The 14,248-nt window shown below is 45.0% G+C and overlaps 1 protein-coding gene across 1 annotated transcript in view; it reads left to right on the top strand.

The window, feature by feature from the left end:
* The window catches only part of LOC126199433 (myogenesis-regulating glycosidase-like), a 125,329-nt gene that overhangs the window by 10,058 nt on the left and 101,023 nt on the right, over positions 1-14,248 (top strand). The gene's annotated exons all lie outside the window — the stretch shown is intronic.

Here is a 14,248-nt window from a genome sequence, read left to right as displayed (position 1 = left end):
GAGACCCCACGAACACAAATTTGCTGTGGCAGGTATGAAATATAAACTCCGTTACTCGCTCGTTACACTTGAAGGACAGATGTTGAATGGGCCGAAACGAGCCGCCGCATAACAGCGTAGTTGCCTGCTAACTTCGAAGGAAGGTAGATGCGGTCCCTAGCGCAACTTATAACATCGTCGAAAATCAGTGCGGACGTGAGAGCTTTGGTACACCCTGTTAAACAAAAGGGAAAATGGAGGCGGTACAATTGGAGAGCGATCCGCCTTCACCAACATGCATAAGCAATTCATTAATAGTATATATATATATATATATATATATATATATATATATATATATATATATATAACTAATAATAAAAAAAAGTTGCATGGCACGAGATTCGATCCGGCGACCTTCGGATTACGAACCCGAAAGCTTACCGCTGCACCACGACGCTGTAGAAAGTATTTAGTCGTAGAGAGTATTTCACCGGAACGGTTTCCTTTAACTGTCGATTTTCTCGACAACGGCTGAGAAGTGCATCTTGGTGCTTTGCCACATTACACCTGTGGCCATGAGCTTTTATTATGCGCAGTATGAGTCGAATCTGAATTTCACAATTGGTGGCCTCCCCTTGTCAGTAGGAATCAACATGGGTTTCGAAAAAGACGATTGTGTGAAACCCAGCTCGCGCTATTCGTCCACCAGACTCAGAGGGTCATAGACACGGGTTCCCAGGGAGATGCCGTGTTTCTTGACTTCCGAAAGGCGTTCGATACAGTTCCCCACAGTCGTTTAATGAACAATGTAAGAGCGTATGGACTATCAGACCAATTGTGTGATTGGATTGAAGACTTCCTAGATAACAGAACGCAGCATGTCATTCTCAATGGAGAGAAGTGTTCCGAAGTAAGAGTGATTTCAGGTGTGCTGGAGGGGAGTGTCGTAGGACCGTTGCTATTCACAGTGTACATAAATGACCTTGTGGATGACATCGGAAGTTCACTGAGGCTTTTTGCGGGTGATGCTGTGGTATATCGAGAGGTTGTAACAATGGAAAATTGTACTGAAATGCAGGAGGATCTGCAGCGAATTGACGCATGGTGCAGGGAATGGCAATTGAATCTCAATGTAGACAAGTGTAATGTGCTGCGAATACATAGAAAGAAAGATCCCTTATCTTTTAGCTACAAGATAGCAGGTCAGCAACTGGAAGCAGTTAATTCCATAAATTATATGGTATGATCATATAAAGTTGATCGTCGGTAAAGCAGATGCCAGACTGAGATTCATTAGAAGAATCCTAAGGAAATGCAATCCGAAAACAAAGGAAGTAGGTTACAGTACGCTTGTTCGCCCACTGCTTGAGTAGTGCTCAGCAGTATGGGATCCGTACCAGATAGGGTTGATAGAAGAGATAGAGGAGATCCAATGGAGAGCAGCGCGCTTCGTTACAGGATCATTTAGCAATCGCGAAGAGACCATGAGGATAAAATCAGAGAGATTAGAGCCCACACACATACCGACAATCCTTCTTTCCACGTACAATACGAGAACCGATAGAGGTACTCAAGGTACCCTCCGCCACACACCGTCAGGTGGCTTGCACTGTCACAAAGTAATTTATTCAAAAGATGATAAAATCACATTTGCTATTATTCCTTTCACCTCCGTTACCCACGTCGTCTTCAGACACTACCCTTCTTGCCGTATACTTTTACAGTATGATCTGAAAAGCTGTTTAAGGCCAATGACTATGACTGGATCGAGTATTTGTTGGTAAGGAGGAAGAAAATGTTATCTTGGATAAAGAGTCACCGACATATGCGGAAGTAACTTTAGGTTTACCTCAAGAAAGTCTGTTGTGACTCCTGCTGTTCATGTTGTTCTGCCACCTTGAAGGCGACCCTATACATTATAGGCGTCACGTGACATAATCCAAAGATAAAATTCCCCACAAGGTGGATCGCCAGAACTGGTCATATTTCTTGGTTCACCAATGTCTAAGGACTAACCGCTCTATATTTAACCTGTGGAATGGTTGCAAGGCGAAGTCTACAACGAAGTAGACAAATTGTTCGTTTAGTTTTATGAACAGCGCTGATGTTATAAAGAACGCCAAGACTACCTCAGAAGAGCTAACGTGGTGTTGCCATGACACATTTTTGCCAATGCTCTCCCTTTATTACATGTTCGCACTACTGCAGATCCTTTTGTTCTTATATCTCTGTTACACTTACTTTCATGTTTATATTATTTCTTATTTATCATTCTTGCTCATTTGAGGTAGTCAGTTTTCGGTACTTATAATATTTTTGCCTCTGTTGCTCAGTAGTCAATATTCTTATACTAATCACCTCCACAATCTTTTTATATTATTCAGTTTTATATCAATTTTTATACCATCAGGTCACAGCAGGACATTGAGAGTTTCCACTCTTGTGTTAATCTATTTCATAGGTTCTTCCTTTTGAATCTTAAGCATGGTTGCAGCAGCAGCCGGCCGGTTGGCCGAGCGATTCTGGGCGCTTCACTCTGGAACCGCGCGACCGTTACGGTCGCGGGTTCGAATCCTGCCTCGGGCATGGATGTGTGTGATGTCCTTAGGTTAGCTTTAAGCAGTTCTAAGTTCTAGGGGGCTGATGACCTCAGATGTTAAGTCCCATAGTGCTCAGAGCCATTTGAACCATTTTTTTGCAACAGCAACTGCGCAAATGTAACTTATGGAATAGACACAGCCACCAATTGTGGAAGGTAATGGGCCTTGTAAAGAAGTATTATTACAGAGAAATATGTATATACAGAAAAATGCAACGTTCAAAAAATTAGGATTTTATAAAAACACAACTTGCGTATAGTGGTGGTTATGATAACACGCAGTCAAAATATGCCCGCTTGTTATCATAAATGCATACTGAATGGCCACCTGCAAAAACACAGCAGAGTGGTCGACTGGCAAAGTGTCTAACATGGGCACTGATATGTTTCAAAAAAGACCAAACGCTACTAATTACTGAAATGAGCAACAACTTTCCTTTTACATGCTTATCACGATGTGCTGCCAATAGGCTTAGTCATAGGGAAAATTGACAATCGTAAAAACAGCCGTCTGCTTCGTCATGCGTAAAATAATACACATATTAGATGTGGCGCGTGTTACCAGTAACGGATAAACATACACCTGACGAAGCAACATTCGTGCGTGAACAGAAATTGAGAATACTGTGCCTAGATGTCGCTGATACACCCAGCGGTCTATAGCGGCATAAAATAGCTGATGTAATTACACCACATGCTAAAACCGAAACATTTTTATAACACAAATTCTGAAGACAGTGAGCGACAGAAAACATCAAAAATTGTTACAATAGGATAACTAGGCTTCTGAAAATTCCATTAGAAATAACGTGATTATGCTGATATGTACAGTTTACTGGGAACGCTTATGAAGAGTTTGGCAGTCAGGAAACAGTCCCGCCTTCTTGATTTCTACATCACCATCTATGGCCGTCCTATCGCCCTCACTCCCACCCTTAAGTACCTTGGCGTCACCTTCGACCGTCGCCTCTCCTGGACTCCCCACCTCCGGACAATCCAAGCCAAGGCACGCTCCCGACTCAGTCTCCTCAAGCTCCTCTCCGGCCGTACGTGGGGTCTGGACCCCTCCACCATCCTCCACACCTATAAATCCCTCATCCGCCCTATCCTTTGTTATGCCCATCCGGCTTGGATCTCCGCCCCCCCTCCCTTTTATAAATCCCTCCAAATCCTTGAACGCCATGCTCTCCGCCTCGCCTATCGCATCCGTCTCCCCTCCCCCACGCGGATCCTGTATGATCTCATCCCCTTCCCCCACCTCCTCCTTTTCCTTGAAAGGATATGGATCCTGTACACCTCCCGTAAATTCGACCCTCCTCACCCGCTCGTCTCCCCGATCCTCACCCAACCCCGCCCGCTGCCGCGCCTGTATTCCCACGTCCCACCCGGTCTCCATCTCTCAACCCTCCTTACCCTCTCCCACGGTGGCTTCCGCCAGCTCCCCCTCCCTGATGATGTCCTCCTCCCCTGCATCTACCCCTCCTATCAACTTTGATCCTCCCCCCCCCGACCTCCTGTGTCCTTTCCTTTAGGCACCCTCCCTCCCCCCTTTCCTTTCCCTTCCCTTCTCTTTCCTTTCCCCCCTCCCTCCTACCCTCTCCCCCGGGCTTCCCCTCCCCCTTCCCCCTCCCCCTCTCTCCTTTTCCCATGGCATCTCTGCTCTCCCCTCTCCCATTTCCCCTTCCTCGTCCTCCACCTCCTCTCTTGGCAGGTCCCCGGGCTCGTACACGCTCAGTGAACATTCGCGCGCCGGAGATCATCGCCATCAGTGTCTAGTGTGTGTGCATCGTTTTGTGTTTTGTGCAGTTACAACTCAACTGTTCACATGTGCCGTCGCCGTTCTCCGTGTTTTGTGCGCCGTGTCTACAAGTGTTAGTGTTTTTATCGTCCAATGTGAACGGCTTCTTGTTTATTGTTTTTTGTATCTCCATTTTTTGCCCACCGTTTTTTGTATTGTCTGTATCACCTCTATGTCATGTTATTGTTCCACTTAAGGCTGAAGAGCAGCCCGCCTGTATAGGTGTTTAAAATTACAATAAAGGAAAAAAAATCAGGAAACAGTATAGTAGCCCGATGTAATAATTTTGTTAATTCGAGCGCAGGACGAAAACTATCGAAGGATTTTTTTTAAAATTGCAGTTGGTCGTTGAAAATTGAATCCTTATTGTTGAAACGGTGTTTAAAAATTTGAAGTTCTTCCAATAAATCCAACCTTTATCCCTTCTCTCTACATAAAACAACTCTATCTTCCAAATTACTAGGGGAATGTCCACATTGAACAAGATGTTCAACGTATGTGGAGCCATGAATGTTAATACCCTCTTTGTCTAGTAAATGTGCCTTGTACCTAAATTTAATTGCCCTCCCCGTCTGACGTATATCAAAATGTGGGCATTCAATACATTTTTTCTAAATTGTGAAAATGGATCTTCTTTACCTCTTAAGTTGTCTATTAACTTTCCTCCAAGGATGTTATTAGTTGAAAAAGACATATTGCAGCTGTATTTCTTAGAAAGAAGTCCTCTAATTTTATACGAAATATTACCTAGAAACGGTATGGAAATTAAGCATCTTCTCCCATCCACCTCTTCTCGTTCACTATCACCTTTGTGGAACATTTTTTAAATGTTTTATCATCCAAAATGCTGTCAGATATTGAGAGATTATAGCCGTTATTGGTGGCTATAGATTTAATTGATTGAATCTCATCTCGCAAGCTCTCAGGTGTTAATAGAGTAATCAGTACTCTATGAACACTGAAATGGAAGAAGACAGTTTAGGGGCATGGGGGTGTTCTGAGTCAGATGGAATGTATTTATTTTGTTCTCAAGTACTTTTAATGTACTCCTCTCCAGAACAAACCATACAGCTCTGTTGGTCGCACACCCTAGGTGGACAATATGTCTACGGAATGCAGGCCGTTGGCTGGCTATATTCTTGATGGAGACCACGCCGCATTCGTGGGCCGAGCTTATGACGAGATGCCACAGCTTGCTCTCACAAGCAAAGCGGTCACGCTTTTATAGAAGCCTGGATGCTTTCTTGGAACAGTCTACGGCTGCTTCTTTCATTTCTGTCGCCCTGGTCACGTCTACCTGCCGTTCTCATCGATACAGAAAAACATCTGATGTCACAACTATTATTGCCAGCTGCAAACAAACTCTGTCATTCCATGTCATGCCTATAATTACTCGTCCTGATGGCTCGCTTCGTAGCCGAGATGGCCACAATGCTTCTATGTTAGTAAGGAGGGGCGAATGATGGCGTGAACAAAGGGTCGCCACCTTTCAAGTGTTATAGTGAAAGAATTTTTCTGATGTCCCACAAATAACAGCACTAAAAAATGTATCAACGTCTGCATCTGTTTGACACTGACGTTTGTCACAACAAATTTGGTATCGAGGGAGGCCATGAAACTCAGGCACAACAGCTATGGAGATCAGCGCCGAGTAAAATGATTCCCAAATACCACTACATGGAAAACATACCACAAAAAGTATTAGGCAGCACGGTCTCGCACTAGTATACTGTTCTAGAAGTCGAATTTTAGTCTTTGCTAATCAGAAGAGCTCATCAGCGCAAATACTTTGCCTTCCACTAAAAAGATGCAAGTTGGAAGGGTTGCCGTTTGGTAAATCGCGTGCTTTCTGACGGGGACTCGGTTTTACTCCACTCACCTGATGTGTTTGAGCGCTTTTGGCGTTGTCTAGACGAAATTAGGATCTATCGAGCGCAGTTTCCACATCATACAGCAGTGATTCATCTCATTAAAATCCTTCTTGGTGTATACAGTTGTGTCGTCTTATAAAATATTAAAACAAACCGAAGTTTCGGCCTAGTTGTAGCAACCTTCCTTAGGGCAGTCTTTGTCCTGAGGAAGACCGTTGCAAAGTAGCCGAAACATCGGTTTATTTTGTTATTTTAAGCATTTTATAAGATGGCGTGGCAGTACACTCAGAACGAATTTAACGCAACTGACGCTGACTGCGGAAGCCTACGTATTTGTGTCAGTGGTCGATGTTGCATGCGGGAAAACTTGGCTTTTATGGTGCTCTTTAAGAAACACTCGACTGTTTTACGAGTTCCATTGTACTGAGTGGACCTCAGATACTACAGATGTGAACCCCATTGAGCATGGTCATTTCATTGCTTGCCACGTTGCGTTATTTGGGTGGTAGACAGCGCGGATGTGTGGACATTCATACACTACGTGATCAGAAGTATCCAGACACCTGGCCGAAAATGACCTACAAGTTCGTGGCGCCCTCCATCGGTAATGCAGGAATTCAATATGCTATTGGCCCACCCTTAGCCTTGATGACAGCTTCCACTGTTGCAGGCATACGTTCAATCAGGTGCTGGAAGGTTTCTTTGGAAATGGCAGCCCATTCTTCACGGAGTGCTGCACCGAGGAGACGTATCGATGTCGTTTGATCAGACTTGGCACAAATTCGGATTTCCAAAACATCCAAAAGGTGTTTTATAGGATTCAGGTCAGAACTCTGTGCAGGCCAGTCCATTACAGGGACGTTATTGTCGTGTAACCACTCCGTCACAGGCCGTAAATTATGAATAGGTGCTCGATCGTGCTGAATGATGCGATCGCCATCCCCGAATTGTTCTTCAACAGTGGGAAGCAACAAGGTGCTTAAAACATCAATGTAGGCCTGTGCTGTGATAGTGCCACGCAAAACGACAGTGGGTGTAAGCCCCCTCCATGAAAAACACGATCACTCCATAACACCACCGCCTCCGAATTGTTGACACTACAGACGCTGTCAGATGACGTTCGCCGGACATCCGCCATACCCACACCCTTCCATCGGATCGCCACATTGTGTACGTGATTCGTCACTCCACACAACGTTTTCCCACTGTTCAATCCTCCAATGTTTGCATTCCTTACACGTAGCGAGACGTCGTTTGGCATTTACCGGCGTGATGTGTGGCTTATGAGCAGCCGCTCGACCATGAAATCCAAGTTTTCTCACCGTCCGCCTAACTGTCATAGTACTTGAGGTGGATCCTGATGCAGTTTGTAATTCCTGTGTGATGTTGTGGATAGATGTCTGCCTATTACACATTACGACCCTCTTCAACTGTCGGTGGTCTCTGTCAGTCAACAGACGAGGTCGGCCTGTACGTGTTTGTGCTGTACGTGTCCCTTCACGTTTCCACTTTACTATCACATCGGAAACAGTGGACCTAGGGATGTTTAGGCGTGTGGAAATCTCGCGTACAGACATCTGACACAAGTGATACCCAATCACCTGACCACGTTCGAAGCCCTGAGTTCCGCGGGGCGCCCCATTCTGCTCTCCCACGATGTCGCTGATATGGAGTACGTGGCAGTAGGTGGCAGCACAATGCACCTAATATTAAAAACGTATGTTTTTGGGGGTGTCCGGATTATTTTGGTGACGTAGTGTAACATCACGGTTATTCTTCAATAAAATACTTCAGGGTATCAGACCGCATCGTCATAATTTAAAATGCGCCAACGTTTCGGCCAGCGTTGCAGCTAGCCTTCATCAGGGCCTTACGTTAACTGCTAAATGAACACACTTGGTTCCTTAAATAGCTGCACGAGAAAACCGTGTCGTTACTTGATTGGCTGTAAAAGGAGGAGGAGGAGGGGTGAAAAGTATGCTTTATTGGTGTTTCCTTTATTATCTGTCATTGGCTGAAATAACTGTTTTCTATTGGTCTTTATATTAATCCACCCCATTGGGGGAGACGGACGAATAGCGAACAGGTGATGGCTGTGACGTCATACTGTTTCCATGCTGTCCAGAAGCCGGCTGCGGCGTGCCATTGCTTTGTGTGCTCGCGACCACTACTGCGGCTCTCCGCGTGTCTGCATGGGCCGCCACGGCTCTGCCGCCGCTCCGTAGCCCTGCTATTGCAGGCAGCCAAGACCTCGGAAGCTTGTACCCGTCCTCTCTATTCATGTTGGCGGGTCTTTTGGCTATTTCTATCGCCTCTCTAATCTTTCTTTTGAAAGTGAGAGGCTGTTTCGCCAGGACGTGGCCTTCTTGAAAAAATATTGGCTTCCCGCACTCGTCTCGGTGTTCCGCCACTGCTGACTTAGTGTGTTGTTTCAGGCGGATATATCTTTCATGTTCCGAGAGCCTTGTGCTAATCGGACGTCCCGTCTCACCTATGTAGACTAATCCACACGCACAACCAATTTCATACACGCCAGCTGTGTGTAGTTTGTCAACTGCATCCTTGGTAGAACCGAGCATGTCTGATATTTTGTTTCTGCTTCGGAAAATTGGTTTGATGTCGGCTTTTCGTAGAATTTTGCCAATACGTTCGGTGACCCCTTGTACATATGGTAACACAGCAATGCTCTGTGCCTCCTTCTCCTCTTCCCTATTAGTCTTCTCCCTTGTCGACATGGTGCTGTCTATCATCTGCTTCCCCTAGCCATTAGTTCCGAAGATGGACCTGAGGCGTTCAAGTTCTGTCTTCAGATGTTCTTCGTCGCTTATCCTGTACGCTCTCTTCGTTAGCGTGTGCAGGGCGGACTTCTTCTGCGTGGGGTGATGGTGGGAGGAGGCGTGAAGGTACCTGTCCGTATTGGTTGGTTTCCTGTACACTTTGTGGCCAAGTTTACCATCAGGTTTTCGATAAACTTCCACGTCGAGAAAAGGCAGCACCCCATTCTTCTCTGTTTCCATTGTAAACTGAATTTTCCTATGCTGTTGGTTAAGGTGCTTGTGGAAGTTCTGTAACTCCTCTTCTCCGTGGGGCCAGATGACGAAAGTATCATCGACATAGCGAAACCAACAATTTGGACGTAATGGTGCGGACTGGAGGGCTGTTTCCTCAAATGCCTCCATGAAAATTTCTGCTGCGATAGGCGATAGGGGTGAGCCCATAGCTACACTGTCAGTTTGTTCATAAAATTGACCTCTCCACTTGAAATAGGTGGTCGTCAGACAGTGGCGCACAAGCTCACATATATCAGGTGCCACGCGTTCTTCTAGGATGTTCACAGTATCTGACACTGGGACATTCGTGAATAGGGATTTGACGTCGAAACTAACCATCAGATCTTGGTCCGTGACACGCATTTCCTTTAGGAGAGACACGAAGTGAGTGGAATCCTTAACGTAGGACTCGGTTTGATGCACTAGGTGTCGGAGCCTAGGTGCCAGTTCTTTCGCTAGGTAGTAGGTCGGCGAATTTATACTGTTTACTATGGGCCTTAAGGGGAAGTCGGTTTTGTGTACCTTCGGTACACCATATATCCTTGGTGCCTGTGTCACTTGCGGGATGAATCTTCTGGCCTTGTCGAAGTTGATTCTAGAGTGCTTGAGCAGTGCCTGCGTCGATTTGATTACCTTGGCCGTCGGATCTCCCTGAAGTTTCTTGTGGATAGGTTCTGCGAGAATATCTTCCATTCGTTTGTTGTAATCAGTTGTGTCCAAGACTACAGTGGCGTTGCCCTTATCTGCCTGTACCACTACTAAATGGGGGTTGTCCCTGAGTTCCTTGATGGCATGGTATTCCTCAGCGTTGATGTTTTGCTTCGGTGGCTTTGCTTTATTCAGAACTCTGACCGTTTCCTGCCGGATCTTCTCCGCCTCGGCCTGTGGCAGATGACGTACCGAAGCCTCTACGGATTCTCTGATATCTTCTTTTGGAACTCGCTTAGGTGCGACTGCGAAATTCATCCCCTTGGCCAGAATTGCTGTGGTTGCTTCGCTCAAGCTGTGGCTGGAGAGGTTGACCACTGTCCGTCGCCTGTCCAGCGTCAATGTTTCGTCCGTGGCTTTCTGTTGTAGTTTGTCGTACTTTCTCATCTGGCGGTTAGTAATACTATTGCTGGTCCTTGATGCTTGCTGAAAGGTTAACCTGTCGACTTTATCCCAGTCTTCCATCTGAAGTTTTCCGGCCAGAAATAGGTGCAGATCACACAAATTCCTGTTGTGAGAATCGAGACTTATGCGGATGTGGCGGATCCTTTCCCGTAGCAATGCTTTACTGGCTTTAACACAGATATTCCTCGCCTTGTTCGTTTTTATGTGAGACGTCAACCGCAAAGAATACGGCACAACACTCGTGTCTCTGCATCTCTTCAAAAAAGCAAGGTCATTCAGCAGTTTACATCTTTTTAAACGCAGTGCTTCTAACTTCTTGATGTTTCCGTGGACCCGCCAACATGAATAGAGAGGACGGGTACAAGCTTCCGAGGTCTTGGCTGCCTGCAATAGCAGGGCTACGGAGCGGCGGCAGAGCCGTGGCGGCCCATGCAGACACGCGGAGAGCCGCAGTAGTGGTCGCGAGCACACAAAGCAATGGCACGCCGCAGCCGGCTTCTGGACAGCATGGAAACAGTGTGACGTCACAGCCATCACCTGTTCGCTATTCGTCCGTCTCCCCCAATGGGGTGGATTAATATAAAGACCAATAGAAAACAGTTATTTCAGCCAATGACAGATAATAAAGGAAACACCAATAAAGCATACTTTTCACCCCTCCTCCTCCTCCTTTTACAGCCAATCAAGTAACGACACGGTTTTCTCGTGCAGCTATTTAAGGAACCAAGTGTGTTCATTTAGCAGTTAACGTAAGGCCCTGATGAAGGCTAGCTGCAACGCTGGCCGAAACGTTGGCGCATTTTAAATTATGACGATGCGGTCTGATACCCTGAAGTATTTTATTGAAGAAGACAACGGCCGCGGAAGCCTACGCTTACATCACGGTTATTGTTAAAATAAAGGAAGTCTCTAGAGAGGCTTAAGAATGTGCTGATTGGCATAATGTCAATGTTCGCTTTAACCAAGTTATATCTTTAGGAAGAAATGATACTAAATCTTGTGATTATATGGATCGTTTGTCTTGCCTGTAAAGCTGCAATGATCACCTCACAGCTTGTATTTGAAATTCTGCTTTCGGTTACAGAAAATTCGGGTGATAAATGACGTTCACAGACGATTTGTATAGAAGTTGATCTTGCTCCGGTATCTTCCTTTGACTTTGATCCTTCATTCACAGCTCAGAAAAGAAATGAAGTGCGAAGGAATTGTAGGTGTGCACAATCATAAGGCTTTTCTATGTTTTAAAATAGTATGCCACTTGTTCTGCCTGCTCAAACCTTTTTGTTGAGCTTCAATACTTTCTTCAATTTGTTTTGTACAGAGGTTTTGTTTGCGTCTGCTATACTTTCTATTCCTCAGTCTGCTTCAATTTCCCAACTAAAGAAAATAATCGCGTAGTGAAATAGCAGCCGAACATTTGCTTTGTCATGCTAGTAGTGTGGATGACTTTCAAACACAAAATTGTCACATTTCTTCCGGAAGATGTCTGGGTGTCTTGTAGACCGGCGCTGATGTATTATACTCGGTTTTATTATTTTTACTGACCATTTGGTGCATAAGTCCTTACAGTCATCCTAATTTCTTCTAATCTGTGTAAATATGGCATCGAAATCATTATTGGTATCAATTGTTAGCTTGGCGTGGTTGCTATCCAGAAGGCAACCGTGATACTTGTATTCCTTCATCCACGAACAAGCACATTGTGTAACATAGCTGTGAGCGTGGGACAGTATGAGGCCGAGACATAATAATGGGAAGCTAAGAAATAATTCAGTCTGTTCCCCGCCTTTGTGAATGAGCATTCCCAGAGCAGCTTTCCACCACTGGCGACGAGTAACCAGCGGAAGTGTACTATGGCACGAGTCCACAGTACATTGCAGATGAGTCTGCGGCTTTACTCGGGACTCTGGCGTAACACCTGAGGTTAGCAGCTGGACGGCACTGCCTTCCACATCTAGCTGGAGCGATGCGCTGTACGTACAGCTGAACACTAACCGTGCAGCAACCATAGCTCTTAGTTCGTCCACCTTTGAATTCGCACAGAGCAGAGCCATTTTTTCCAACGGATTATTTCCTTGCTTCAAATATAAAAATGTCCTGGTCCTATCAGCACTTCCCTCATTGACCCCCCCCCCCCCCAACCTTCAATAAATGTATAGCACAATGTACTTATTCATCATTATAAAAGTATACTACTCTCCCGATGCAGAAACAACACAATATTTCAGTGTTTAACATTACTTTTAATGTTATTGTTCGTAAAATGGCCTAATTTAAGAGATCAAATGAAAATGAAATGTATGAAGAAACATATCATTTACACAGGACTTGTGTTTGAGACAAAAAATTATCAGCATACTCCTTGCTGGCTGGATGTTTTATTGTAATTTTCCATCCGTGCTCGTCTAGGGAGTAGATTGCTTACGTTATCTTACATAACACTCACGGTATCTCCGCTGACTGATACCATACTCCTATCACCTGACATGTAGTTATGGATGAGATCCTCATGAGTATTTTTTTCACTTAAGACGAACTTTATCAGATAATTGCCCCTGTTTTCCCCGCACGTATCATCTTTAGTTTGACAGCTGGCAACGTATTCTAAATCATTAGACTGGCGTGAACTGACGCGCTCCATTTTTGAATTTGACGTCTCTCGCTCTTGTTTCTGAAAAAAGTACAGATGTTAGGCGACAAGGTTGTTAATTACTTACGGTCACTACGCTCGTCGGATCACTGATGAAGGCTTATTTAAATAAACAATCCGGGGATAAAACAGACCCAAATGTGTATCTCCAGCTGGTGTGAGGGCATGTATAAGGCATGTTAAGATACTAACTTGGAACGTAAAAACTCTCAACATTTTCGGAAGACCAGAGAATGTAAAAAAAAGAGATGATTAAACATGACATAAACATAGCAGAGTAAGTGAAATAAAATGGGCTGAGAACTGTTACTTTCGGAGCAAAAGCTTCAGAATTATACATTCTAAAGAAAAGGGAAGTCATGGAGATCTACATCTACATCTACATTTACACTCCGCAAGCCACCCAACGGCGTGTGGGGGAAGGTACTTTACGTGCCACAGTCAGTACCTCCCTTTCCTGTTCCAGTCGCGTATGATTCGCGGGAAGAACGACTGCTGGAAAGCTTCTGTGCGCGCTCGAATCTCTCTAATTTTACGTTCGTGATCTCCTCGGGAGGTATAAGTAGGGGGAAGCAGTATATTCGATACCTCATCCAGAAACGCACCCTCTCGAAACCTGGACAGCAAGCTACACAGCGATGTAGAGCGCCTCTCTTGCAGAGTCTGCCACTTGAGTTTGCTAAACATCTCCATAACGCTATCACGATTACCAAATAACCCTGTGACGAAACACGGCGCTCTTCTTTGGATCTTCTCTATCTCCTCTGTCAACCCGAGCTGGTACGGATCCCACACTGATGAGCAATACTCAAGTATAGGTCGAACTAGTGTTTATAAGCCACCTCCTTTGTTGATGGACTACATTTTCTAAGGACTCTCCCAACGAATCTCAACCTGGTACCCGCCTTACCAACAATTAATTTTATATGATCATTCCACTTCAAATCGTTCCGTACGCATACTCCCAGATATTTTACAGAAGTAACTGCTACCTGTGTTTGTTCCGCTATCATATAATCATAAAATAAAGGATCCTTCTTTCTATGTATTCGCAGTACATTACATTTGTCTATGTTAAGGGTCAGTTGCCACTCCCTGCACCAAGTGCCTATCCGCTGCAGATCTTCCTGCATTTTGCTGCGATTTTCTAATGCTGCAATTTCTCTGTATACTGCAGCAGATATA

Source organism: Schistocerca nitens, chromosome 8 (genome assembly GCF_023898315.1).
Source record: "Schistocerca nitens isolate TAMUIC-IGC-003100 chromosome 8, iqSchNite1.1, whole genome shotgun sequence".
NCBI classification, from domain to species: domain Eukaryota; kingdom Metazoa; phylum Arthropoda; class Insecta; order Orthoptera; family Acrididae; genus Schistocerca; species Schistocerca nitens.
Note: the sequence above shows the minus strand (reverse complement) of the source record. Positions and strands in the feature narration are given on the sequence as shown.